This window comes from Solanum lycopersicum, chromosome 8 (genome assembly GCF_036512215.1).
Source record: "Solanum lycopersicum chromosome 8, SLM_r2.1".
NCBI classification, from domain to species: Eukaryota; Viridiplantae; Streptophyta; class Magnoliopsida; order Solanales; family Solanaceae; genus Solanum; species Solanum lycopersicum.
The window spans coordinates 42,557,104-42,583,687 of NC_090807.1; positions in this window are offsets into that span (position 1 = coordinate 42,557,104).

A 26,584-nucleotide genomic window follows, 5' to 3' on the forward strand; every position below is an offset into this window, starting at 1 on the left:
AGGTGATCAAATCCCTATTGTGGAAGGTGGTAATGATTTTCTGATGGTTTCCCCGGAGGTGAGTAATAGAGATATTAGAGAGGCTTTTGTTGATTTAGCCCGAGCCGTGACTACTCTTGTGAATTTGAGTATGGTTCCTAGGATAAATTTCTTAGAGAGCAGTATGAAATCAAGGTTGTGAGACTGACTGAGGATGAATCCTCAAATCTTTCTTGGCTCTAAGGTAGGAAGGATCCCAAAGACTTCCTAGATGGAGTGTAAAAGGTGTTGAGTGCCATAGGGGTGACTTTTAGGGAGAAGGAGGAATTAGCTTCATACCAATTGAGGTAGATTTCTCAAGTGTGATATACTCAATGGCAGATTAATAGGACGGTGGAGTCGGGTCGTATTGAGTGGGAAAAATTTAAGGAAGTTTTCTAGGTAAATACTTTCCCCGTGAGAGGAGCGAAGTTAAGGTAGAGGACTTTATCGATTTCAATGTTATCTAGATATGCCCCATCCCTTGTGTCTAATCCTAGTGATGAAATGAGTCATTTTGTGACCGGGTTTTCCGACTTAGTGAGGGAAGAATACCGTAGCTCCATGCTACATGATGATATAACCTTAGGTACACTCATTGCATATGCACAATAAATTGAAAAGTTTAAACTTTTTAGGTTTTGTAGGAACATGAAAAGAAGTTGTTCAACTGATCAAGTTCATCCTAGGTTCAAGAAGAGGGGTCAAATTCAAGAAGAACCTAGGAGTGCTAAGGTCAAATTTGAGAAAAGAGGTACTTCTCCAAATGGAAACTTACATGTGTCACTTCTCGAAAAAGGAACTATAGGGAATGCCAAAAGGGTACCAAAAGTTTCTTTGGTTGTTGTAAAGAAGGACACAAGGTGAGAGATTTTCCTACTAGAGAAGGTAAGAAAGTTTCTCCTAATTTTCCAAAGGATGATGCTCCAACAAAGAGATGTTTCTATGAGCTCCAGACTAATGGAGAAAAGCCAGATGAGGATGATGATTATGGTAAGTCCTTGTATCTCATTAGTGTAATGAGTTCCTTCTAATTGGGGAAGTATGGTTAGTAGATGGGATAGAAAGTCATAGAAGCATGTTGCATGTGCATTATGTTTAGGGGTCTTGTTGTTATTGAATTTTGTTGATTCCTTGCATTGTGCATTCCATGAAGTTATGACTATGTTGTAAAAATTTTTAATGTGGTATTATCTTGCATATTAGCATGTTTCTATCATTAATTTCATAAGTAGCATTTTTTTATAATTTTGCGTAATTCATTGTAGCTTTGACTGCTCACTTTATGAATTTTGGAAAAATGTCTAATTTATTAATTGATAAAAAATTATTAGAATGTCGTTAGAACTGATTTGTATAAGTATGACAATGAATATAAAATGTGTTTTTACTATTGGGAATGAAGCATGTGAGTTTTATAACATGATGAGTTATGGAATGTCTTCTAGTTTCTTGTTGTGTTGTGAATCTCTTGACTATGTGAAATTCATGTTTATCTAGATGTTTATATTGTATAAAGTGTTATATGGTATGGTCATGAGATGCTAGTTTAATATCTATTCTTGGAAGAGTTAAGAGTGTGGCAAGTGTCATTCGAGGACAAATGTTTTCCAAGTGGGGGATATTGTAATGCATCAAAAATGAATTGGGTGAACTAGAGCCTAACATGGTTGTAATGATGGCATAAATTCGGAAAATTGGTATATAATGTAGTATTGAGATAGTGTCTAAGAGTTAGGTGCATTGGAAGTCAAATGTCAAGGGACGACTAAGACGTTGGACGACTAAGTAACCTATGTGCCTCATTTGTGGTTTTATGTGTTTATGTATGATTCATGATGTAAAAAAGGTCCTTAAATCAGTTATTATGGTGTATACAGGCAGTATTTAATGTTTCGTGAAGTTTTAAGGCTCAAACGTCCAAGAACGTCCATGACGTTCGAAAGGCTTGCCTTGACATGACCTTGGGTGTCTAAGCATGTTTCATCGAGTTTTATGCGTTAGTTAAGGGTGAAATTCCTGTGATAGGTCCTAAAATCATATACGAGCATGTTTGGGTTGGAAACGTCCTGGTAAACATCACCAAGGATCATCCAAGGTTCCTTGAGGAATGACCCATGATGGTGGCAAAGACTTCAAAAGGCAGCCCACCTATGGATGGAAATCAACGCCGCATAGGTAAGGTCTCATCGATATACAATTAGACGTGTGGAAGGAGATTTCAAATACTAGACTTATTCCCAAACCACGGACTTACAGGAAGGTCTGTTGGTCAAGGGACGGGCCATCGATGGTCCTTCCGTGTGGGAATTTATTCCTACCGAGATTCACTATATGTTGATGGGTGAAGTTGTAAGTTCACCTCACGTAAAAATAAGAATGTATATGATTCATTAAGGGTATTTTGGGTAATTTAAACTTGTATACAAGTCTTTAACACTCAGAAGAATTCATTCTTCAAAATAAAAACCCAAAATCCCTTGGAAATTCCCTAGAACACCATTGAAGTGAAAACTCATGGAAGAGCATCGATTGGAGACTTCAGTTAGGATTCTTCATCAAAATTAAGTATTAACTTTATTGAGGTATGATTTTTGATTATTTAAACTCTATTCATAAAGGATCCCAACTTTCAAAGAAGTTTTCTAAAATTTTCAAAGATGAATTGAATTTTATGATCTGTCTGTGGGTTCCTGCATTAATATTTTTTAATAATTAAATATTGATAGAATTTTTGTTATTTCGATTATTTTAACTCAATCAACCTATGAAACCATGTAATTGATTAACCCTTTTTTTACTACTTTATGGTTTACTTATATTGAGTTAATGCTTACGAATTCTAGTGTACTTTTCCATGGGCTATTGGATGATGTAATATTTGTATTGGATTTATATCTAGCTTCTCTTATATTGATTAATATATATTAAAATGACCTAGTTTTATTGAGTGTCATAGTTTTTATATGGAATTGATGTTCACGGACATGGGTTAGGGCCTTAGTGATATTGTTATTGATATGGTCCACTTATGGTTGCTGTGTTACGTGGTTTACTTCAAATTTATGTGGCCTTATCGGTGTTAATTTATGTATTATGATGATCATGGCCTTTCCGAAAATACATGAAGTATTATGATGATTTATGTAGTTGATTATGTGAAATTTTATAATGCAATTCTACATTATAAGTAATGTGAAAGCATATTTGGTCTTCTATTGATGCTATTTAGGTGATCATGTTAGACTATCACAATGTGTTCATGTGTGTAATCTTAGAGTTGACACATGATTGTTCCTACCTTTCTATATGAGTCTATAAAGGTTATATTGAAGAGGATATAGCAGTACATACGATTACTTAAAGATGATAATGGTTGTTCGTATGTACTTTTAGAATGACATGTAATTTTTGCTAAAGTGAAGTATGTTTTGACTTGTTTTGGCAGACTTGTATCCCTTACTTGATACATGTACGAATGTGAATATGTGATGTCTTGACATAGGATGCTAAACTCTTCGCCTTGAATGTACAAATTACATATGAGACCTTAAATGATGTTAAGAGGATACTTTATGTGAAACTTGAACCTAGTGGTAAATTTATGGATGTTTAAGTGAAAAGTCATAATGGTTCCTTAAAGCAAAGGAATGATGGACTTAAGGTTAATTAGGTGGGAAAACATCATATCACACCTTAGGGAATGTCATTATGAGCTTCTTGTATACATTGTAAGGTATCGCTAGTGTACCTGTTTGGTATGGAAAATGTGATTGGGTTATGAATTTAATATGGAACCCCTTTATGTGAACCTTTAATATAAAATACTCTATGAGAACAAAGGCTAGACCGAGTGAGTATGGTAAAAGATGTAGGTCAAGTTAAAGGATGAGAAGAGAGTATAAAGCACACCAGTCATATTCCATTACTATGTGCCTACATGGTACGTGTCTAAGTTCTACCATTGGCATGTAGAATCCCACATAGGAGTTGGTTAGAACTCCAGATTCCATGTTTTGCTACCATGGTCTGTGTTTGTTATTGCCTATTCTCATCATATGGGATATTACTAGCATAAGATAATTTCTATGATGTTTAGGTGCTGGTGTGTGACACTATCTAGGCATTGTACAATAGGCTTTGAATGTGTTAGTTACAGTCCCTAGGTCTTGTCTAAGACCATTACTTGAATGTCCTTTATGTGATGAATGTTTCTTAAAGAACTAATGAAATAATGACTTATAATGGAAAGTATGAAAGCGAATGAGCAACTAATACAGAGTGACTTAAGGATTCCATAATTAAAGTGTGAAGAGGGCATAGAGGATGATACCTTCATGTCTTTCCTAGGGAAGTCTTGAGGATTACTCTAGTAGGGGAAGTTTGTTGATGCATTGGGCATGATCTAAACTTAGGTAGTCTTAAATATTATTTATGTAACCTTTAAGAGAAGGTATGGGCGTTCTCGTATAGGAGTACTTAAGTAAGTCTTTTGACAGCCTGGGTAAGGAGAATGTCATATTATTCCTTTTATGTGTTTGGTGTCTTGTAAGTGTAATGTATCTCATTATGAGTGTTCTTGAGTATTATTTTTGCATGCTTCTAGAGGGTGTTTGGCGGTCTCTCTTTGTGTTTCTTAAGTGACTCTTAAGGTATGTTTTAGTGGGATAAATACATGCTTGAAGGTTTCTTAGGTGAAAGTAAGAAACCTAACTGTAACAGGGAAGAAGCTCACTGTAAAGTTAGTTCAGGTCACTATAATATGTCTTCTAAAAATATGATAAATGGTCTAAGTGATTTCTGATGTGTTTTTATGTTAATATTCTACTAAGCTCAAATTAAACCACCTACATTTGAGGAATCAATTCAAATCAAAATATCAATATATAATGTAATAGTTTGCCAAAACAGCATTAGTACAAAACGTCGCAATAAACGTTTGAAAAGAAATGCTATGGACAACATCCACTAGGTATGTCTAAAGTACTAGGCTTGATGGATAAGTGTAGTATCCTCAAACATCAAACGGACCTACTAAAGTCTTAACATAAACTATACATACACCTATGATTATTCTTCAACCTTTTCTCTGACCTGCACCTATAAAGGTAATAATAGTATAGGGTTAGAAACACACTTGTACTAAGTATAGTTGTATGCACATATACACATAAAGACTAAAATAGGAAGACCTTATTTCAAAACATTAAAAACTATCAAAACTTATAGTGGATTTCTATGAACAAATAAACAAACCGTCATTGGCGGTCGTTGGTTAAGACTTAGGCACATTTTGAGAAGGGACCAAAACACCCTCTGTGACACAAATGACAGCTACAAGCATGGGCCATCGTTGTGTCTACGGGGCATCGACGTGATTTCGTAGGTTAACACTTAGCCAATTCTCCATAAAGGCCAAAAGGTTGCCTCTTTAACAAAAACTACGACTCCTAGAATAGGTCGTTGATGAGAGGATGTGGCGTGGTCGGGGTATCGTGGTTTGGGGTTTTACTCAATTTCAAGTTTAAGGTAAGAGAGTAAGTTAGTTATTAGTTAAGTTAATAATAAAGTGCTAAGCACTGGCTAATAAAGTTAGTTAGGGGACTATAAAAAGACTAAACCTCATTTAACTAACTCAACTCACCATGATTCTCAAACCCGCTTATCTGCCAACTTCTCTCTCACTAAACTCAAACCCCCATTTAATAAACACAAAATCTCCAAGGGTATGAAGAATTCACCATGATTTTCAACTTAATTTTTTCTCAAGATCATCACTAAGGTATGCTTTATTTCACTCTTGTGATCTTTTCCTCAAGAGGCTTCTTCAACTATGGTTTTCAAACTTTCCCAATACTAAGGTTCTAATCTAGACATTGATTCTCTTTTAAAAATAAATATTTATTAAATTGTGATGATTTACGATCTTTTATAACTATTTATGTAAGTATTTATGATCACTTCTTAGTAATCACTATAGATTTCACGTTGCACCATTATTCTTCCCTAAACTCATTTATGTATTTATTATATATTTTTTGGTAATTAAATAATTAAGGTAATGAAAGGGCACGAAGGCAAGAAGATTTATTCGTCTTGAATTCAATTATGGAATATGAGTTGATTAGAGAGTAATACTCTTATGTCTAACGTGTGGTTATGATGTTGATGACACGTATTCTCGTCCTTAATCCAAAACAATTAATTTCCATGAACTATGTATGCATGGTATGATATGGTTATTATTTGATTGAAAGTAGTTACTAATGAATATAATAAGTGTTTAGTTAAAGGTTTACCCACTTTATTAGTTGTTTCCAATGTTAAAGGATTGTTCTCATTTTGGATGACCTATGAGCTATTATGTTAAGGTCTTTATATAGGAGTCTAGAAGAAAATAATGTGAACTTGTATGATGAAATAAGATGATTACCAAAGGGATTAAAGGCTTAGCACCAAAAAGGCATGTCAACAACAGGGATGTCTCACGGTTAATATGTACGGCCTCCCACAAAGGTTTCTTCAGGTCTAGCAATTCCGAATTACCAAGATATGTGTTGTCTCATGAGATAAAAACCTCCAGATCAAGTAGGTCATGGTCTCTAGTAACAATATCCTTTACCCTTAAATATGTGCCCACATAGGATTATAACTTACTACATCCACCTGGATAACTATGTATGATTAGTTACACCTTAAGCAAATGTTAACCCACTCTTTTCGGTGTGGGAGGAAACACCGGTTCCATGTAGCTCACATGGTCTAATATCGGGTATTACACTTTTTTTCCTAAATTAAAAGTAAATGAACAAGTTATGTATGTGAACTCTCATTAGGGTTGGCTTAAAGTCTATTACATAGTGTGAGGGAGGTTATGAGTATTCTCTTATACGTTGCACATGTGGAATCCTAAGGGATGGTTTTAGTAATGTTCTTGTATGACTAAGTTTATTATATGCTATGAGTGTCGAGCCATTTATGATGTTATGAACCTATCATGGTAAGATTAAATTCGAAGTTATGATTTATGCATGAAGTAGGTGGCTAAATGGGACACTTAGCTTCAAATCGCGTTATAGGCTTTTATTCTTTTCATTGCACAAGGATGGGTTGAGTTTATTATATGTTAGGTTGATTTATGATGTTCCATATCTGTGTGTGTTGAGTTAATTGGTCCTAAGCATGGTTTTAACTAAATTGTGTCTTTTTCTCATGCATTGATGATTTTATGCATAGTAACCATACTTAGTACATGTTGTTTGTACTAAACCATACTTAGTACATGTTGTTTGTACTAAGCCATATTTCTTCCCTTTTTCTCAAACATTGTAGATTCCGGTCATTGAAGAGCTTCTAGAACACTTTGATAGTAGACTTGGACTTTTCCCCAAAGTTATTAGTAGGTCCTTACGTTTGGGGATATAGCCATTCTTATACTCTAGTTATGATGTTTGTTGTGTCTAAAGACAATCTTTTTTTCCTTTATTATTTTTTGACTCTCATTGTAAGCTATGATTTCATGTTGTACTTGTGTATGGATTATGTGCAACTTTGTGATTTTCTCTAGATTGTTTAATGTGACACAATGTTATTAGACTATTTCTTATGTATTGGTTATGTTTCGTAAACAAGAAGCCTGCATAAGCTTCAATAAGAAAGGTGTCTATGTAAACTTCATGTATGATACGTGAGAAGTCTATGTATACCTCACAATGTAAATGTTTCAAATATTTTTGCATTTGCTTGAACCATGATGTGTCATGAGAAATTTTATGGGCTTGTCCAAGTCCTTTTTTAGGAATATGATGTCGGTAATGTCTAAGGGGTGCTCCTAATTGTGAAAAATATGAAGGTTATGTAGGTGGTGTTGAAAGATAGCATGATGATCCTTTACTTTATGTAAAAGTTTTCTGATGGAAAGTAAAATTCCTCTTAATAATCTTGAATGTGATAGAATATTAAAGGGTTCCCATAATTTTATTTTGTATATTATCTTTAATGTATAATTGAATATGAATTGGTAGACATAGTGTTTGTACCTTATATATACATGACTAATGAGGGATTTTAGGCAATGTCTTGAACTGGTAGACCTGACAATGGTGCCCCTTAATGATGAGTTTAGACCCCTAAGTGAAAGTAACACCTTGAAGTCGTAGACCTTATGATAGTGCCTACTTTTTTTTTGTGAAATCATAGAATTAGATTTGATGTGTGAAACTGTAAAAACCCTGCCTATGAAAGTTAATGACCTATCCTTACCGAACCTTGATTTGTCAGACCTAAGCTTGGTGCCCTTGTTGATATAAGTACTTTGGCTCAGAAGTCCTAATATTGGTCTCCTCTCTAGTAAATATATGTTAATGAAATTACTATATGGGAACTAAGTCTAGCACCGTGTGGTTATAATTATGATGGTCTGTTCCCAAAGAAAAGGATAAAGTCAAATGAATGTCTCGCAATATCCCCTAAACCATGTGCCAACATGGATTTTTATTAGTTCTAGCTTTGGAAAATATAACACCCTCCACGGTGTGGGACTTTATGATACCGGATGTCATGTCTAGCTTTAATGGTATATGCAAGAAAATATCTATTCTCACCCTGTGGGATGTGCACAAAAATTACTTGATATGCTATACAATGTATAGGTAGTAGTATGGAATGCTATCTACACATTGCATGTGTAGGATTACAAGGTTCTAAAATGAGTTCCCTAATTCATTAATGTCTAATATGTGAAAGTCCTCTAAATGAATGAATGTGTCCTAAATGTCTCTACTAATGAAATGTTGAAGTAAGAGCTGATAATTTTAGATTGAGTTGCATAACTAGTAATTTGGAATAGAGGGGTCTTTATCTATTGTATTCTTGGGAACATCTGTGTGTGGTGTGGAGAGGTAGTATGGGCTGCCCTTCAATGACTTTCTTAGGTTTTTCTTAGGGTATCTTAAGGTGGAGGGTCTAAGATAATGAAAGTGAATATTTGACAAATATGTACACGTGTTGTATATTGGGAATAGTTGTGCATGTCTATAGTATGGGTATTGTCTTGTATGTGGATAAATAATTATAATGTGTATCTTATACTTATTGTTGATGGATTTGTATAAAAAATGGCATGAAAGCATATAGCTCCAATAAATGTCCCTTTTAGCATGTTTTTGCATAGTTATCTTACTTAGTACATAAATGTGCTAATGCCATTCTTCTACTTTGTTTTACTACAAGTAGGTGTTGGTAACTGAAGTTATTTCTATAGTGATTATTTGGACTAGAGTTTCTTTCAAGACTTTTAGTAAGTCCTCATATGTCGAGAACATGGATTATATGTTCTAGTTTTTTGTTATGAATTTTTAATAGACTTGAAGTTTTCCTCTTTGTTGTAAAGGGTCATGTCCCTAGTATGTTGTTTTAAGTTGGATGTAAAAATTTCATGTGAGAACAATATTCCACTCGCACATGAATATTTGTAAATGTTGTTGATTTTCAAGTCTTATGATTTATGTTAAAAGTTTTTAATTCCGCACTATTTTTATTGTTTATGTGATTAATAAATGATAAAAGTTTGTATAAGACCTATTCGAGGATGATTACACCGCATCAGAAATTGTGGAGGTTTTATCGTGTTGTGACATAAGTGTTGAATCATTACTCCTATCTAAGGGGACTGAGTCAATCTACCACTGGTAGGTTGCCTCTTGTGATCTTGGACAACTTTTTTTTACCTTTTCACAAGTCCTTTTCAAGGACCCTTAAAGGGTCCTACAAACATGCTTGGGTATATAACCTTTGTACTAGTTCAGGGATATTAGTTTAGGACATAGATCGTCTATTTTAACTTTATGAAGCTACTAGATTACATAATAGCCTCTATTTTAGGCTGTTAGATTTCCAAAGTATTACATTAGTTGACTTAAATTCTCACTCTAGTAACTTACCCTGATTCAAACTAGTTTCTCTTGAATACCGAAATAGCACAATTATGCCAGCCCTATCCCTGGACCATTCACTATCTCGATATAAAAGTATGGAAGAGGGTTTAGGATGCAGTTTGTTGAGTTGAACCCACCTCAACCGAATAACCACTGGCTATTGATTCAGTAGTTTCGGTGTTAAGAACTCTCTCTAAAGCTGTAAGGAACCCAAAATGAATTAGGTCCTAGTAGAGACTAAAATGTCTGTCATGAGCTTATTCTTAAAATGTCAAATTTTACTGTTTTGAGGAAGTAAATGAAATTTGATGAGTTTGTAGGTCAAATATTCGAGACGTTCGAATGTTAGCCTTTAAACGTTCTAGCGTGCCTTAGTATGTCTCATGAGGTTTTATGTAGTGGTTGGATCTCAAATTTATAGCGAAGGTTCATAATATGTATACCACATTATTAGGGTTTTAACCCTCTAGGAAAACCCCCCAAGGACCAACATAAGGTACTTTAGGAGGACCTAACTTGTGTGTAAAAACTGTCGAAAGACAATCCAACCAATGAGGCAGATAATCAAACCATAGGTCCATCGACGCCCCATCGATTTGGGCATAGGTTGACTCTTAGAGTGGGGAAATACAGATTCCTTTCAAGAGGTATCTAACCCAATCTTTAGTTACCAGTGCGACCCATTTATATGTCTACATTCAAAGGTGTTGCCATCATTCGAGACCTGCTGCTTTCTGCAGGGTCTCCGCAAGGGGTGGGACATTATGGTAAACTCCTCCCACGTCCAAATAAATGCATGGGCGGTTAAATTAGGTGGTTTTAGTTATTTTATGTGTATTTGAAACAATTAGAGACCCATTTAGAAATTATTCATCCATGGATTTTCCATTGATGGAGTCCCCGTAGTTTTCCTCAACAGTGAATCCAAGGAACCACAATCTAGAGTGGGTTATGATTGCATTGTGGGTAAGGCTTGTTTGTGATACCAATCTAGTGGGTAGATGTTCATCTGTTGATTATATTATGTTTTCATGAATATTTCATGGTAAATTGTAGTATTTGATGTTGAATTTGATCATGGTGATTATAGTCTATTAGAGGCAAGATGAAGGTTTTAAATTGATCTTCATACTTCAATTATATTGTATAATATTAGATCATGATTGAATCTCCTAAACATGAATTGAATTAATCCTAATTTATGTAGGTTGTACTTGAATTGTAAAATTGGAATTGAACATATGTGATCATGTATGCCTAGACTTACCTTCTACTGATAAAATCAAATGAATTAATTTAAAATTGAACATAGATCACAATGAATTTAATAAAACGAATCAAAACTTTTGTCCCAAAACCATCTATGACATCACGAGTACAATAAACTTCTGATATAGCCAATAAAGTCTAAAATATAAAAGAAAATAAAAGATAACATAGAAGTGATGTCCTCGGAAGCTATGAGTACTTACCAATCTTAACTTTTCTTGACATAGTAAATCTCAAAGAGGCTTGAGTTGAGATACCTATGGTATATCAACATCTAGAATCTCATGGAACCTTCAGTTGAATTAATCATGGTAGCTTGAGGTGATGAACATCTTGGATACTTGGGATGGAGGAAGTAAGATCTTTCATGTTTAGCCTTGTCTTATTTTTCTAAGATGCTTTATCATGATATATTGACATAGTTTGGCCAAAATCATTTCATTATAGCTTTAGGGGAAATGCCTATACTCTCCTAATGTTAGCTTGATTTGCATGCAAGCTCTACTAATGTAATAACTTGAGATTACTTACTCATGATAGCTTAGGGTATAGGATTCATGATCCTCTATGAATTAACTTGCATCTACATGATTTTTTGCATGGTGGTTAGGATTATTTTATCCTTCTTTAGTTATATTGGTTAGTATGATGAGATGCTTTTCATGGTAGTAGGTCAATCATAATAGTATGTTGAGTTTAATAGACAAGCTTGCAAGATAAGTTAGCATGGATAAGGTTAGTCCAAATAAGTTACTTAGTGTGGATAGTAGTATGGTATGCAATCCATACATTGAAAAAGTATGACTTGAAGCTACCTATAACATGACCCCTACATGATGTATTCTTTACTTGGATAGTGAACATAGTTGCATTCCATGGCAATATTGAACTTTGATTATAGCTCCCTCTTAATATGAAGTTGGTGTACTAGTGACACCTAAAGTTAACGAAACTGAATACCGTGAGTTCAAGATATGCTTAGTGTGTAAGGTAGAATTGGATTCTTCACATGCATTACAGAAGTGTTCTTTGAGGTGGCCTAGGATCATAGTGCTCATATGATTATGATAAAAGTAAATCTTAATTATGAATGTGGATGATGATCATGAATGATAAAAGAGAGGTACTTAACTTTGGTAGTAGTATGTGATATTACCTTAGCCTTTCACAACTTTAATTTGAGGTGGCTTGTGAAGTAATTCATTTTAATATGAAAGACACTGAGTTATTTATGGACTTATATGTTTTATGATGCTTTATTATTCTTAAGATATTCAAGTTATACTTATGTTTTTATCTGTTATCATTTTGTCTATTATGGACTAACCCTTTGAGATATCTTATGTTTGGTATGATAGTTTCCATACTAGGTATATTTCGTACTAACACACATTTTGCCTACATTCTAATCTAATGTTTTGACTTTTAAAGATTGAATTGGTTTGACGGGTAGAGATTCTACGGCATTAATGAAGTGAAAATTGGTTAATCATCATACAATCCGAAGACATCATACCTATATTGTCATTAATATTCTATTATAATTAAGACTTTTATGTGTTGTGACCCAACACTATTGTAATCATAATATCATAGATGGTTGTGGTACATATAATAGATGTTTAATGCAATCATTCCGCATTATGTTTTGAAAGAAAAAGTTTTTAATTTTGCTACTTTTAATATATGCATTTAATGATGCCTAAGGGCTTGTCGAGAACCTCCGAAAGGTCAAGTACGTTGTGTGGCGACTAAAGAGTGTTCCATAATCTAGGGTGTACTTATGGGTCATAAAAAACTTTGTATCAGAGCATAAGGTTATGAATTAGTCCTAGGATTTCTCAAAACCACGTCTAGTACAGTCTTATTCATCGGTATGAGTCGCGACATATGTATGAGTAGGAGGCTATGGGATGCTTAGAAAGTTTTGCTTCTTCATTCTTCAAGTCATTCCATAGACTTTTGCTTTACTAAGTCCTTTTTTTAATGTTTCCTATGATTATTTCTCAAGTTATGGGCAACACTACGGCTAATGCTAGAAGGAAATGTGATGGCATTGAGAATCAAAAGGCCCCTCCTAAAGAAGGTCAAGCTCCTCATCAAGTTCATAACGATCCATCATAGGGAAATGTCACTCTAGAGAAATTCAAGACTTCTATGAACTTGTTGGCTCACGCCTTTATGCCCCAAGCCAATAGAGAGGTTGTAGCAAATCCTATTTGCGGGAATGTACACCAATAGAATTATGGTGTCCTTGAGGATGAACCCTCCGGAAATTAGTGGCTCCAGGGTGGAGGAAGATCAAAATGGGTTCATAGATGAGGTTTATAAGACTCTTTCTATTATGGGATTGAATTTTAGTGAGAAAGAGTAGATAGTCGTTTAACACTTGAAAGATGTAGCGCAAGCGCAAGTTGGGTATGGGAAATGGAATAATTCTAGGCCGGCAACAACAGGTCCCAGTCACATCCTTAAACCAAACCTTAGAGGTTAGGGGAAATCTCGGATTCCAACCGGTGTGCTTGACCTTTCCGAGGTCTTGTACAAGCCCTTACATATCTTTTATCGCATAAACATAGTGAAAAGTAGTGCGGAGTTAAAACTTTTCACAAAACAAAATATAGTCTGCAAAAACTCTTTCATATAAAGCAATAGGAAATACTAAGTCTTAATATCATTATTTTAAGACAGAAAAATACTTGGAACACGACCTATACATCAAAATATGAATATCACAATACTTAGACTATTACAATACTTTGAATGGAAAAAATAAAAGACATATATGCCCTCGAGTCAAATGAGGACATATTTCAACTTCTCTTGAACGATGCTACGGTCCAAGTCTTCCTTCCAAAAATCTACTCACCTACTAAGAACTACATAGATAGATAAAGGAATGGAGTTAGTACAACCACGTGTTAAGTATGGCATGATAAATAAAAATCATGAAAATGTACATTTATTGAAAATATGCATCTTTTCATTTACAAATCATATTAATCATAAGAACAACATTTAACATCTTATAAACATATAATATAACTTTTAAATTAAAAATCATAATTTTAGAGGTTAGTTTACAGTAACCTCATTCACTGTTACAGTGGATTTCTTCACTGATCAATGAAGGTACTTATTATTAACTTTAGACACCCTTTAGCATGTAATATTCTCACTAAATGCCATCCTAAGATTCACCTAAGTCAAACAAATAGAGACCACCCATACACCCTCTCTATATCTGCCTAAATGACCCTTAAGATTACTTATAATGAGACATACACACTTACAAAACATCATAAACATTAGGGTAAGATTCTTCTACCAAAGGTGACTCTATGTCTCACTTCAGTTAGTTGTGAAGCGACCACCCATAGAATCCCTTACACATACCTTAAGAGATCCTATAGACTTCATAGGATAGAATCAATTCTCAATTAACACACCAACACATAGATGATATGAAATTGTCATTCCAAAGTCTATGAAAAGACCTACCTAAGTAAATAAAGAAGATAATGTCCATAATTGACCTCTTCAAGATTACCTAAGTAGTCCATAAGAGAACCTGAGGGTTAGATAATGTCCACAACACCAAATATCTTACTTAAGTAGAGTCATCCTCAAGGCTTCAAAAGATAAGACATAGAGAGATCATCTCGTATACCCTCTTCACACTTTAGCTAAGGAATCCTTAAGTCACATTAGATTAGGTACTTTTCATTTACATACTTCTTAACAGATGTTATTAGTTCATTAGTTCATTAAGACTCACACATCACATAAAATACATTCAATTAATGGTCTTAGATATGACCTAGGCACTCTAAGTAACTTCTTTAGAGTCTATTGTGCATTGTGTAGATAGTGACCCATACCACCACCTGAACCTCGTAAACTTCTATAATGATTATAGGTACTCCCAATGAAGGGAATAGTAAGAAATCAACATATACCATGATATCAAGACATGGAATTCAGATTTCTAGCCTACTCCGATGAGTTTGTTCTACTTGCCAAGGATAGAACATAGACATATCCCATGTAGACACATAGTTAAGGAATATGAAGGGTCTACTTTGTAATATAGTCTTAGTCTTTAACTATAACTAGTTTCCCTTACCATACTCACTCGGTGCTAGACTTTTTTCTCATAGAGTAAATCACACATTAGGATCACATAAAAGGGTTCCATAACAAGTTCATAACCCAATCACATTTAACCTACCAAAAGAAGGTCCAGTAGGGCTACCTTACAATGGCGACAAGGAGCTCATGATGAATTTACTAAGGATTAATATGATGCCGTTCAATCCAATTAACAGTAACTCTATCATTCCTTTACTTTGAAGGATACCATTACGGCTTACAATTTAAACATTCTTAACATTACCACTAAGTGGAAGTCTTCACATAAAAAACTCTCTTAAGTTCATTTAAGGTCACATGTCATTCATACATTCAAGACTATAGTTATAGAACCTAAATCAAAACATCACATATTCATAATCATATATACATCAAGCAAGGGACACAACTGCCAACAAAGACAACACACCACATACTTCACTTTTCACCCATAATGAAAGTCATTCTAAAATAAAATAGGAACAAAACCTAACATCTTCAAGTCATTCTATATAATATCATAACTTCATCAATGTAACCAATATATACTCATATAGTCAAGTAGGAATAACGAAGACTCAACCCTAAGACTACGCACATAATGTCAAAGGAATAGTATAACATGATCACCTAAGATAACATGAATAGAAAAATACATATAAAACTTTACATGTAGATATATATTGTCATACTTCACATAGTAAAACTAAAAAAAATAGTCATATTACTTCAAGTAGTTGCAAACAATCCTAAGATCATCATATTGCATAAAATAACGCCTGTAAGGCCATGTCAATTTCAAGTAAAACACATAAAACAACAACCATAAGTGGACTATACGAATCAAAATAGAATCCAGTATAAATATCATAAAATTAAAGGAGACAGAGAATCATACCCCCCACATCGAAGATGATAGATGAAAGAACTCCAAGAAAATACGTCTACAAATTGAGAGGTGACTATTCTACTATGACTAACTTGAACACCAAGACTTCGATCAGAGATGATAGAAGAAAGAACTCCAAGAAACCCTACTAAATCATTAATTTTATTCTCTACGTAGTCCTCTACCGAATCTATAGTGTTCACAATGAAAAATCATGCAGATTTAGTAACCCTACCTACTATAACCCAAAAGGAGTCATATTGTCGATGTGTACGAGGCAAAACCGTGATGAATCCATGTTGATCTCTTCCAATTTTTAAGTAGAAATGTTGATCTCTTGACTCATTCCTCCTTGTTTTTTATTTTCCACCTTGACTTGCTCATAATTGGGGCACTTAGCCAGAAAATCATCTATATCCCTTTTCATGTCATTCAACCAAATGACTCATTGTTGATAAATGTACTTATTTGTACTTTGCTGAATCTAATATTAAGATTGTGGGCTTTGGAAGAATGTATTTTCTGAACTAACCCCTCTTAGTAACACATAATCGACCCTGATAGCAAAGTACAATATATCACCGTTATGAGAAAAGCTCAAATCTTTGCAGATGGACTGCATCCTTAAGTTAAAGCAATATCGGATCACTTCCTTGTTTTTCCTTAATCCACGATACAAATGATGACTCCAACCAATTGTTGGTTATTTAACCCCCATTTCATGTGCATATAATACAAGCTTCTTGGAGAGAAAGTCTATGCACTTCCTTTTCCAGTCGTATTCTTTCTTCCTCAACATGAGCATCAATACCCATAGATAGTCTACTAAGATCATATGCTACAATATTGGTTATACCTAGATGGTATTTCTCAGTCATATCATAATCCACGAAAAACACGACATTTTCGATAGGGAAGATTGAACTCTTTTTGGGTGAACACACACTAGAGGCTCGTATGCTTTGTGAAAAAATCTACGTAAACACCTTACAAGTAATGTCTCCAAGTGTTCAGTTTGAAAATGATTGTTTTAAGCTCGAGATCATTAGATGGTTAGTTCTTCTCATGCATCTTAACGTGTCTAGAGGCATAGTCTATAACCTTACCTTGCTGTATCAACATACATTATACGGCGAATGTTGATGCATCACAATAGATAACATTACTTTCTTAATCCTCTAATAGAGTCAAAATATGAGTTGTAGTCATCGAAGTATTCATTACATTGAACTATTTCTCATAATTATATAACCACTAAAATATTTCCTTATTCTTAGTCAACTAAGTAAATAGAGAGTCTATTAATGAAAACCCTCACACAAACCTATTGTAATAGCAATCCAAACCCAAGAATCATGTGATATATGTAGGAGAGGTAGATCTGGGACATTGTTTCACTAATTTTATTTTCTAATAATCCAATATGATCCCTTCGCTATATACAATATCCCAAAGGAAAGCAATTGGTTGCAACAAAAATTCTCACTTGCTAGCAAATAACTGGCGATGTTTGAGTGTTTGCAGAACAAACCTCAAATGATTCACATGTTCTACCTCATTGCTAGAGTAAATGAGTATATCATTAATATAGATGATAAAAAACAAGTTCGAGTTCCGCTTGGAGACTTTTTTCATCAAGTCCATGAAAATTGTAGGAGAATTTCTTAGTCCAATTTACCTATTAACAAATTCATAATGACCATATGAGTTCACAAGGATGTCTTTTGAATGTCAGTGTTTCCTACATTGAGTTAATGATTACCAGATCTGATGTCTATGTTCCATAAATAAATAGAACCCTAAATTTGGTAAAACATGTCATCAATCCTTGTGATAGGATATTATTTTTAACAGTGACTTTATTCAACTACAGATAGTCAATAAACAGTGTGAGAGAACCATATTTCTTCTTTACCAATAACATAGGTGAACCTCATGGGGAAATATTAGGTCTTATGAAGCACTTACAAGGAAGTTCTTTCAACTTCTCTTTCAAATCCTTATGATCAGTTTGAGCAATCTTGTAATGAGAAGATAAATATGTTGGGAATCTTGAAGGATATAATTTCCGAATTCTAATTCCCTTTTGGTAAGGACTCCAAGAAGATCTTCTTTAAATTCTTCTGGGAACTTATTAACTGAAGGAACTAACTCAGGAGTTGGGGCCTTGTAGCTTGATTCCTTAACCTTATCTATATTAAAGATATACTCCTTAGAAAATCATCTTTCTAGCCTTAAGCTATGTGTTACATCTCGAAAAATAGTATGTTGAACTAGAGAGTACTAAAAATTTTTGAATGATTTTTTGATTGTGGAATGAGGATTAAAATTCATACAAATTATACCCCTACTTAGAATTGAGCTTTCATAGGCAATAAGGTGTTGTACGATCCCCTAAGGATCACCAAAGGAATTCTGAGGAGGACCATTAAGAATTCCTAAAATCTAGAAATTTGTAGCCACTCACAATTGGCCACCAACATTCCATTAGTATACCGACTCCCATGGGTTGGGGTCTTGGTTCAAGGCCTTCGTAGGCCTACATTTTTGAGCCACAATAACTCACTCAGAAGTTATAAGTAAGGTCGTAGACCCATCAACAGTCAATGGATTTGTAGGGAATAGGTAAATGCAGCTTTTAGTTTTTAGTTTTTAGTTAGGGAACTTAGGAGTTATTTAGTAATTAGTAAGGGGTTTAGAGATAAAGGTTAGGTAGAATTTCATCGACATATATATATATATATATGCAATGTCATTGATTGTAAGCTAAACTAGACTAAGCTCTAGCGGTCGATGCTTCGCCAATTAGTTTTCCAAATTAGAAGATTTCCACCCATCGATCTTGAACACATAATCAAAAAAGGGAATGTGCAAGCATTGATAAACTTTTGTTATTTTCATATAGAAAATTAGTGAGTGAAACAATTAAACTTGATATTTTTTTACACATTTTTTTCTTAGGTTTTCTCTAAATTTTGTTTATGGTTTTTGTTGAAGCTTGAAGAAAGAAGCTCTTCTTTTAATTTTTTAAGTGGGTCTTTTCCATTTACCTTACTTTCTTACTTTCACGGCTTAATATCTTATATACACTTGATTCCTTTACCAGTTTAAGTATATTTGATCATTGCTTGACATGTTGCTTATCCCAACTTTTGGCGTGTTATTTAGTTATTATTGATTGATTAATTTGATGGGTCTTGGATTATATTTCATTTTAATGGTGATTTCCCCTACTGGGTGTGGTTTAATATAATGGTTTGTAGTTGCAGTTACAAAATAAATGATATGGATTGGCTTTCTCGATGGAGAGGTCGTGAAATAAGACCACTAGATTTATATCCTAAGGAGTGAGTTGACATGAGGTTCAGCTAGTGAGGGCTATCCCTAGTCTCATATCCATGCACTCACGTTGAAAGAGAGGGTGTTTATAAGGCGTAGGCTTGATAGTTTAGACGAGTTTGTATCCTAGAGGAACCCATTTGATATCTGTTAAGGGAAACTAGAGGGAACTTCCCTTTCACCTAAAATTATCTGTATTCAGAACAAAATTCTATGTATCTATTCCTTTGGCTACCACTTTGTTGGAACACGACCCTGACCTTTGTTAGGTGACTAAATTAGCTTCTATTTGTAGACATTCAGATTGTAGGTTACTTTTATTGATCACGACAAAAAGCGTAGAATCAAAATGGTGCCTCTTCCGGAGAGTGGTGTCACATGATATGTAACTACTTACATTTTTTAGTTCTGTGTAATGTACTGACTACTAACAGTACTGTTTGTTTTGTTTCTACGTAATGAGTCATTGTTTATTTATTTATGTCAAAACAATATAACAGCAAGTTAGCCGAGGCGAACAAATAAATCGAGGGTGAGTTTAAGCTATGTTCATGTGCAACTCAATATAGTAATATAACCCCCAGAACAACTTAGGTCGAAACACAATGAAGGTTGAACGGGAAATACATACTTTCACTTGAAACACACATTCTGAAGGGAAGGGAAGTGAACATATTAAAAACACACTACTACTTATTCTCCAAAAGATTCATGAATAAAATATAATGATCGAAAGAATGAAAGTTGAATATAAAAGTTTTGCATCAGTTAATTGATTCATATGCCATATACATACTCCTAATTGAAACATTTATCAATCACGTGTCGCGTCGGTCTGATCCAACATTAAAAAGGGAAATCCCTAAGGGGTCAAACCCTATGATTGAAACGTGAATGAGGAGTGGGAAGAAAGAGTCCATAAAAAAATTTACCACATGATTGGATGAATTTAGTTGAATCCGCCATTTCACTCAAATGTAAGTACAACACTGAGCCTGTAACACTTGGTGATTCAGAAAAACAAGTTGGCATGTCGCCGAAGTGTAGCGCGATTATGATTCAGACCACCAATCTGACTAGAAAATATGAGATAAAAGTAATTACTCTGTGGTACGCTGAGTAGGTAGGCATTTGAAAATAACGCCGCCAAATGTCTACATGCAAAAAGTCATATATTGAAAAATTTCCATTTTCTCACATTAAAACCATATTACTCAGCACCTAGGTTATTCTTAAACATTCTTAGTTTATGTTTGTATTTCGACATAGATTGGATCCTGAGAAGTAGATTTCTGTGGCAGCCTAGCATTGCACTATATCCTGAACAACAAAAAGGTTAGTTTCTAAAGATCTAACTGTCATTGTAAAAGCATGCTCCTCATCTCTGATACTTTTATCTATTAATGACTAATAAAAAATCTCATAATCGTATATTGCTAAAATATATATCTTATTTGTGAAACGGTTTTCCTCTAATTCGTCATGATTAACACTCTTTGCCTACCATTCTTAATTTAAACTTGTGTGATGGTTTTTGCTAAAACTAATTTATAATAAGAATGAGGTGTAGTATGTATGTCTTGCATCTCACCGGTGCATAGTTAAATTTTTTTGTTCAAAATGTAAAAATTATTTTGGATCATGTGTCAAAATTTGGGCACGTAGTTCATTTTCCATACAGGGTTAAGCTCGCCGAGTTCTTTGGTGGTTCGCATGTTGATCTTTTTATCATACTTAATTTCAGAAATGAAGTGTTATGACTAGTGGAACATTCAGCGAATATAATTATGATCACTTAATACAGTTTGCGATAAGCCGATGATATGGTTGATCGACCTTTCATATTCCTTACCATCACCATTGCACTGTGATTGTTTTCAGACATACTATGGCTCATCCACACTGATAAGCATTTTTCCAAGTACTATATTATATTGCCGACTGACCACATACATCAAGCTTAATTAGTAGGCAAAATGTCCTTGTTTCACCAAATAGGCTTGGAAATTCACCGGTTAGATCGGTGAAGCTATCTGAAATTCAATACATTATCGTATTCATCACTGAAATTATAAATAATTTTGTAGACAAGGCTGCTCAACCAACTCGAAGAAAGAAAAGGGAATTATCCTTAGTGAGAATACACCACATCAAAGAGGAAAAGGCATTAAGCACCCAAAGGTCAAAGGAAAAGGAAAAACCCTCGAATTATGAGATTCTAGCACCGACGATGCAGACTTATATTGTTCTAACCCAATAAGCTACACCACTTATTAGGAGGAGGATTTAGTTGAGTCCTAGAGGAGAGAGCGCAAAAGCAATATTACAAATGATCTTTCTCGGATGAGAAACCCTCAAAATTCTAAAGAAAATAGAGTTAGAACCATCAGCACAAGGCCCTCCATGGACAACAACAAATCGACCAAAATCTGAGGGGCAAAGAAAAATAGTTGAAGAAAAATAATAATCAGCGGAAGGGGTTATCGATAGGTATCCATCAATTATGGAATGCTTGAAGTACCGAAATTTCTAGATATTCACCCCTACACACAAACCCTATATAAGACATTGGGTTAGGAACTCTACTACCCATATAATGCAAGTGTCCCTCAACATAAAAGGATTGTGTCTTCTTTCATACCTGTTGATTTTGTAGAATCGTGAGGAAGACATGTTTCTAGTGACAACAGAAATATATATGCATCTCTCGAATTGTTGCCCTAGATTAAGGATGGATGTATGATTTAATCAAGAATGAGAAACATAATAAAATAAAGAACTGTCTAGATCCACTAGTCTCACATGAAGATAAGCTAGATTGGATTGCCGGGGAGACATAAATTGAGAAAAAAAATTGAACATGGCTACAAGATAGTGTTTTGGGTTCATTGTAGCACAAATATGCATCCTCAAAATGAATTTGTTTTTTCCCATGCTAAAGCTTCTTGCCTTGGCTCCATTATGGGACACAGGTGGACGAATCTTGGGAATATTGTCACTTCAAAAATAAACATGTAGGCAAGTCAAAGTAGAACATATCTCTTATTCCCAGTATTGATTGTTTAGTTATGAAAAAGAGCCAAAGTTCCTGAAGATGCAAGGAAGGGTATCGAAGTATCTCCCTCAGCCTCCAGTGCGAAACATAAAAGCTGAATATCAAATAGGCCAAACGAAGAAGAAGAAAATAAGAACCGAGCTTGAAGCTTGAGACCTACAGGTTCTTCAAAACACATTCAAATTTTCGTTCTTCTAGGTATAAATAACTCCACTATTTCTTCTGATTACTCATCAAATATTTCTGCTGCTGTGCAACTTTGCGAATGTGTTTCCTCCAGTGCATCTAGTAATACGATCATTATTAATACATTAGTCAAACTAGAATAATTTGCACTGTCAGCTGAATCAAAGCTTTAAAGTTGGAAACATTTATTCTACAAATGATTCATTTCACACTGGATAATGTTGTGGCACGACTGAATACAATAATAGAAAATCTAGTAGGAATGAAGCAATATATGAAAAAGACAAAGGATGACAACTCTAAAAAAAGAAACTGAAAAAGAGATCCTAGAAGAAATTGATAGCGCTGTAGAAAAATACCAAGAAGAGACTCATGCAATCATAATAAATACAACCCTTCAAGTGTTGCTTGCAAGAGCACTCCTTGCTAGATTTGATGGAGCAGGATTTTATGGTGGCAATTTGGGTGAAAAGTATTAGACGATATTTTCCTTTATCAATCACTCTTATATTATATTGTTCTGAATTTTATTTTTTGTATTTTATTTACATTTGAGGACAAATACATTTTATTTGTGGTAGCGTGAGGCCATCCTTGTTTTGTTGTGCTGAATGTTTGCGTATTTTGAGATGGTTTGTCTGTTTTAAATTGTGTTTTTCAAATTTTGTTTTTGTGGATTGTTTGAGCTTATGTTCTTTTTTGGGGTTCTACTTTAATTCTGAAAAATTTCAGTTTTAAAAATTTTCCCAACTCCTGTGTTGAATGTTGTTATTCTTGTACAAACCTAATTCTCCATTTCGATTAATATTAATAAGTTGAAAAGTTATCTCAATTGAACACACATAAATGTGCAGGTAAAATGAGAATAACTGAAGTTACGTAGACAATGTGTAAACTCTTTACATCTCTTTGTAATTAGGCAATTACTGAAATGATTCTTTTGCATTGACCATTGCGCACTAGACAAAGTGTGTAGTCTTTTTTAATGTAATTAACGATGCCTTGTGCGAAGAGCTTGCTTTGAACTTTGAATGAATAAAAATAGAACTTTTCCCATTAGTAGGATTTATTTAGAAAGATGTCCTATTGAGATGATCATAGGCAACTTAAAAAGAGTATAATCCAATTTTTACATATACCTCTCTTTTGTAGTCTACCGGTGACCGTCTGAAACTCTCTTGAAAACCCTTTGAGCCTTACCTCTTCATCAAAAAAAAACTTGATGAAACCCAGACCTTATGTATCCATCACCTATAATACTTTTGAGATATGATATAAATTAATAGCCAACATAGGAAAAAAGACTTAGTTGGTGGTGTGGTACGAAATGAAAGGAAATGTTCAGAAGTTCAAAAAAAATTTCAGCAACCCATGGTATTGCCAAACAATCCATAGAGAAGAAAAAAATGACAACATGAAAAAATTTGACTAAGTATTGATGAAGCATGAAAGGGAATTTTTTGAAAAAGTCACATCTCATTGAGAAAATAAAGCCCGCCAAGCCTAAATGACCATATGATTATACTCAACCCCTATGACAAGCCTTAGAAAAATCTTTTTGATCTTGAGTAAAGCGAATAGAAGGTCAATTAGAAAATAAAGGCAAACCTTTGGGTGAAAACATTTCTTATGTTCCTCATTGCGAGTGTGAGTGTTGTATCAAACCCAAGATCCTAGGTTGATAAATCTACGTCTATGACAATGGAATTATTTCATGTATAAGACCATGAATTTAATAATATTGCACTTGAAATTGCATTAGTAGCGAGTATTGTGTGCTCAAAAATCTTTGATAACGGTGTCTCACAACTTTAATCTTTGAGTATACAACTGAGCTATGCACCATTAGTTTCAGTCTTGTCGTGAATATTCATGATATTGTCTTGTGTAGAAATTTTTAAGACATCCTACCTGATTGACTAATTTTGAGTGTTACTTGATAACAAGCAAAAGCCTATGTTGGGAGTGTTGATGAGTCCTCAAATTTTACTCATCTAGGGACTTATTTGATTGCAAATAGTGACCTAGAATTTTATCTCGATATCTGACAAAAAGTACTAAATTTTAGGTATATGAGGATTCGATAGGAGCATGGAATCTTAGGAGTAAAATAGAAGCAAATTAGAGAAAAAGAGATGAATATGCAAAAGCATGCATTGCAGAGCACAATTGTGTATCCTCCGTATAGAGAAGTTCTGCCTTTTATTGAAGAAAGTGAGCCGAAGGAAGTGGATCAAAAGGGGACACAAAAGAGTAGTCGACGCTTCGCTGATCAGTTCCACAAAAAAGAAGATTTCCGCACATTAATCGATAATACATAGGTAAGGGAGATAACATGCAAGTGTTGATGAACTGAACGAAGGGAATTCATCAAATAACTTGGTAAATGACGACTAAAAGCGCTAAAAAGATTCACTAGCACAATCCCAAGATCTATAAGTACTTAACTCGTTTATTATATAGATAAAAAAATCAGATAGTGAAACAATTGCACTTGATATTATACTTTAGAAACTTTCCTTTTAAGTTTTCTCTCATGTTTGGAGAGTGTTTTTGTGCAACTTGAAGAAAGAAGCTCTTCTTCCAATTTTTTATGTGGGCCTTATCCCTCTTCCTTCATTCACTTCTTTTAAGTTTTAATCTCTTATACCCACTTGATTTCTTCATCATTTTAAGGTTATTTTATTATTGCGTTATGTGTGGATAAAAACCCAAATTCTTGCATTGTGATTTTTGCAGTAATGGGTTTATTAATTTGTTTAGTCTTTCTTGCTGGTTGATTACATTTCATTTTAATGGTGTTTCACCTATTGGTTGTGGTTTAATTTGATGGGTTTGTAGTTGCAAATACAAAACCAGTCATGTAGTTTTTCCTTACTCGAGATAGTGGTCGTGACACTAAAATTACTAGAATGATCTCCCAAGGACTGGGTTGACATGAGGTTCAACCTTATATGCTTAGCCCAGTCCCATATCAAAGATTTTCTGTCGAAAGAGCGAGTGCGGATAAGGCGTATAATAGATAGTTTAGACGAGAAGGTTTAGTTGAGGAACCCATTTGATATGGGGTATGTTACCCTAGAGGGAACTTGCTTTAACCTTAAACTTAGACTAGTCATCATTGTCTTTGCGAAATAAGTTACTGAAAGCATGTACCCACCACTTTTATATTCACATATAGCGATCACACCCATGAACTCTCTCCCATACTTGTTTCTCATTTATTTTATTGCATTCTACTACTTGTCACAAAAAAATATTGATATTTGGAGGGTCCATACAATGAATTTAATTTCTTTTAATATTAAAAAATGTCTTAAGCAATCACTATTTAGAAGGGAACACTAAGTAGCTACTACATTAACTACAACTCCATTAGGAAATAACCCAACCCTTTGTTGGATTATTAAACTAGCTTCGATTCATAGACACTTAGATTGTAGGTTAGTGTCATTGATTAAAAAGAAGGGCAAGGAATAACTTGACCCAAGAAATAAAAGTAAGTGCGTCTAAGTCTTGTTAAGAAAAATTGATGATTCTTGATACATCTTCTAGAAATGTTATCATCTACAGAAATTATTAAAGAATAGGAATATGAAATCATTAATAAAACTAGATTTATGATATTTAGATCGATCATGAATTGTAGTGATTGAAATTAGAAATTTGTGATGAATTATACATACAATTTCCTATGACTAATTCTTGTAACCGATATGTTTTGTGATCTATTCCAGTATGATGATCGTAGATTAAATCTTA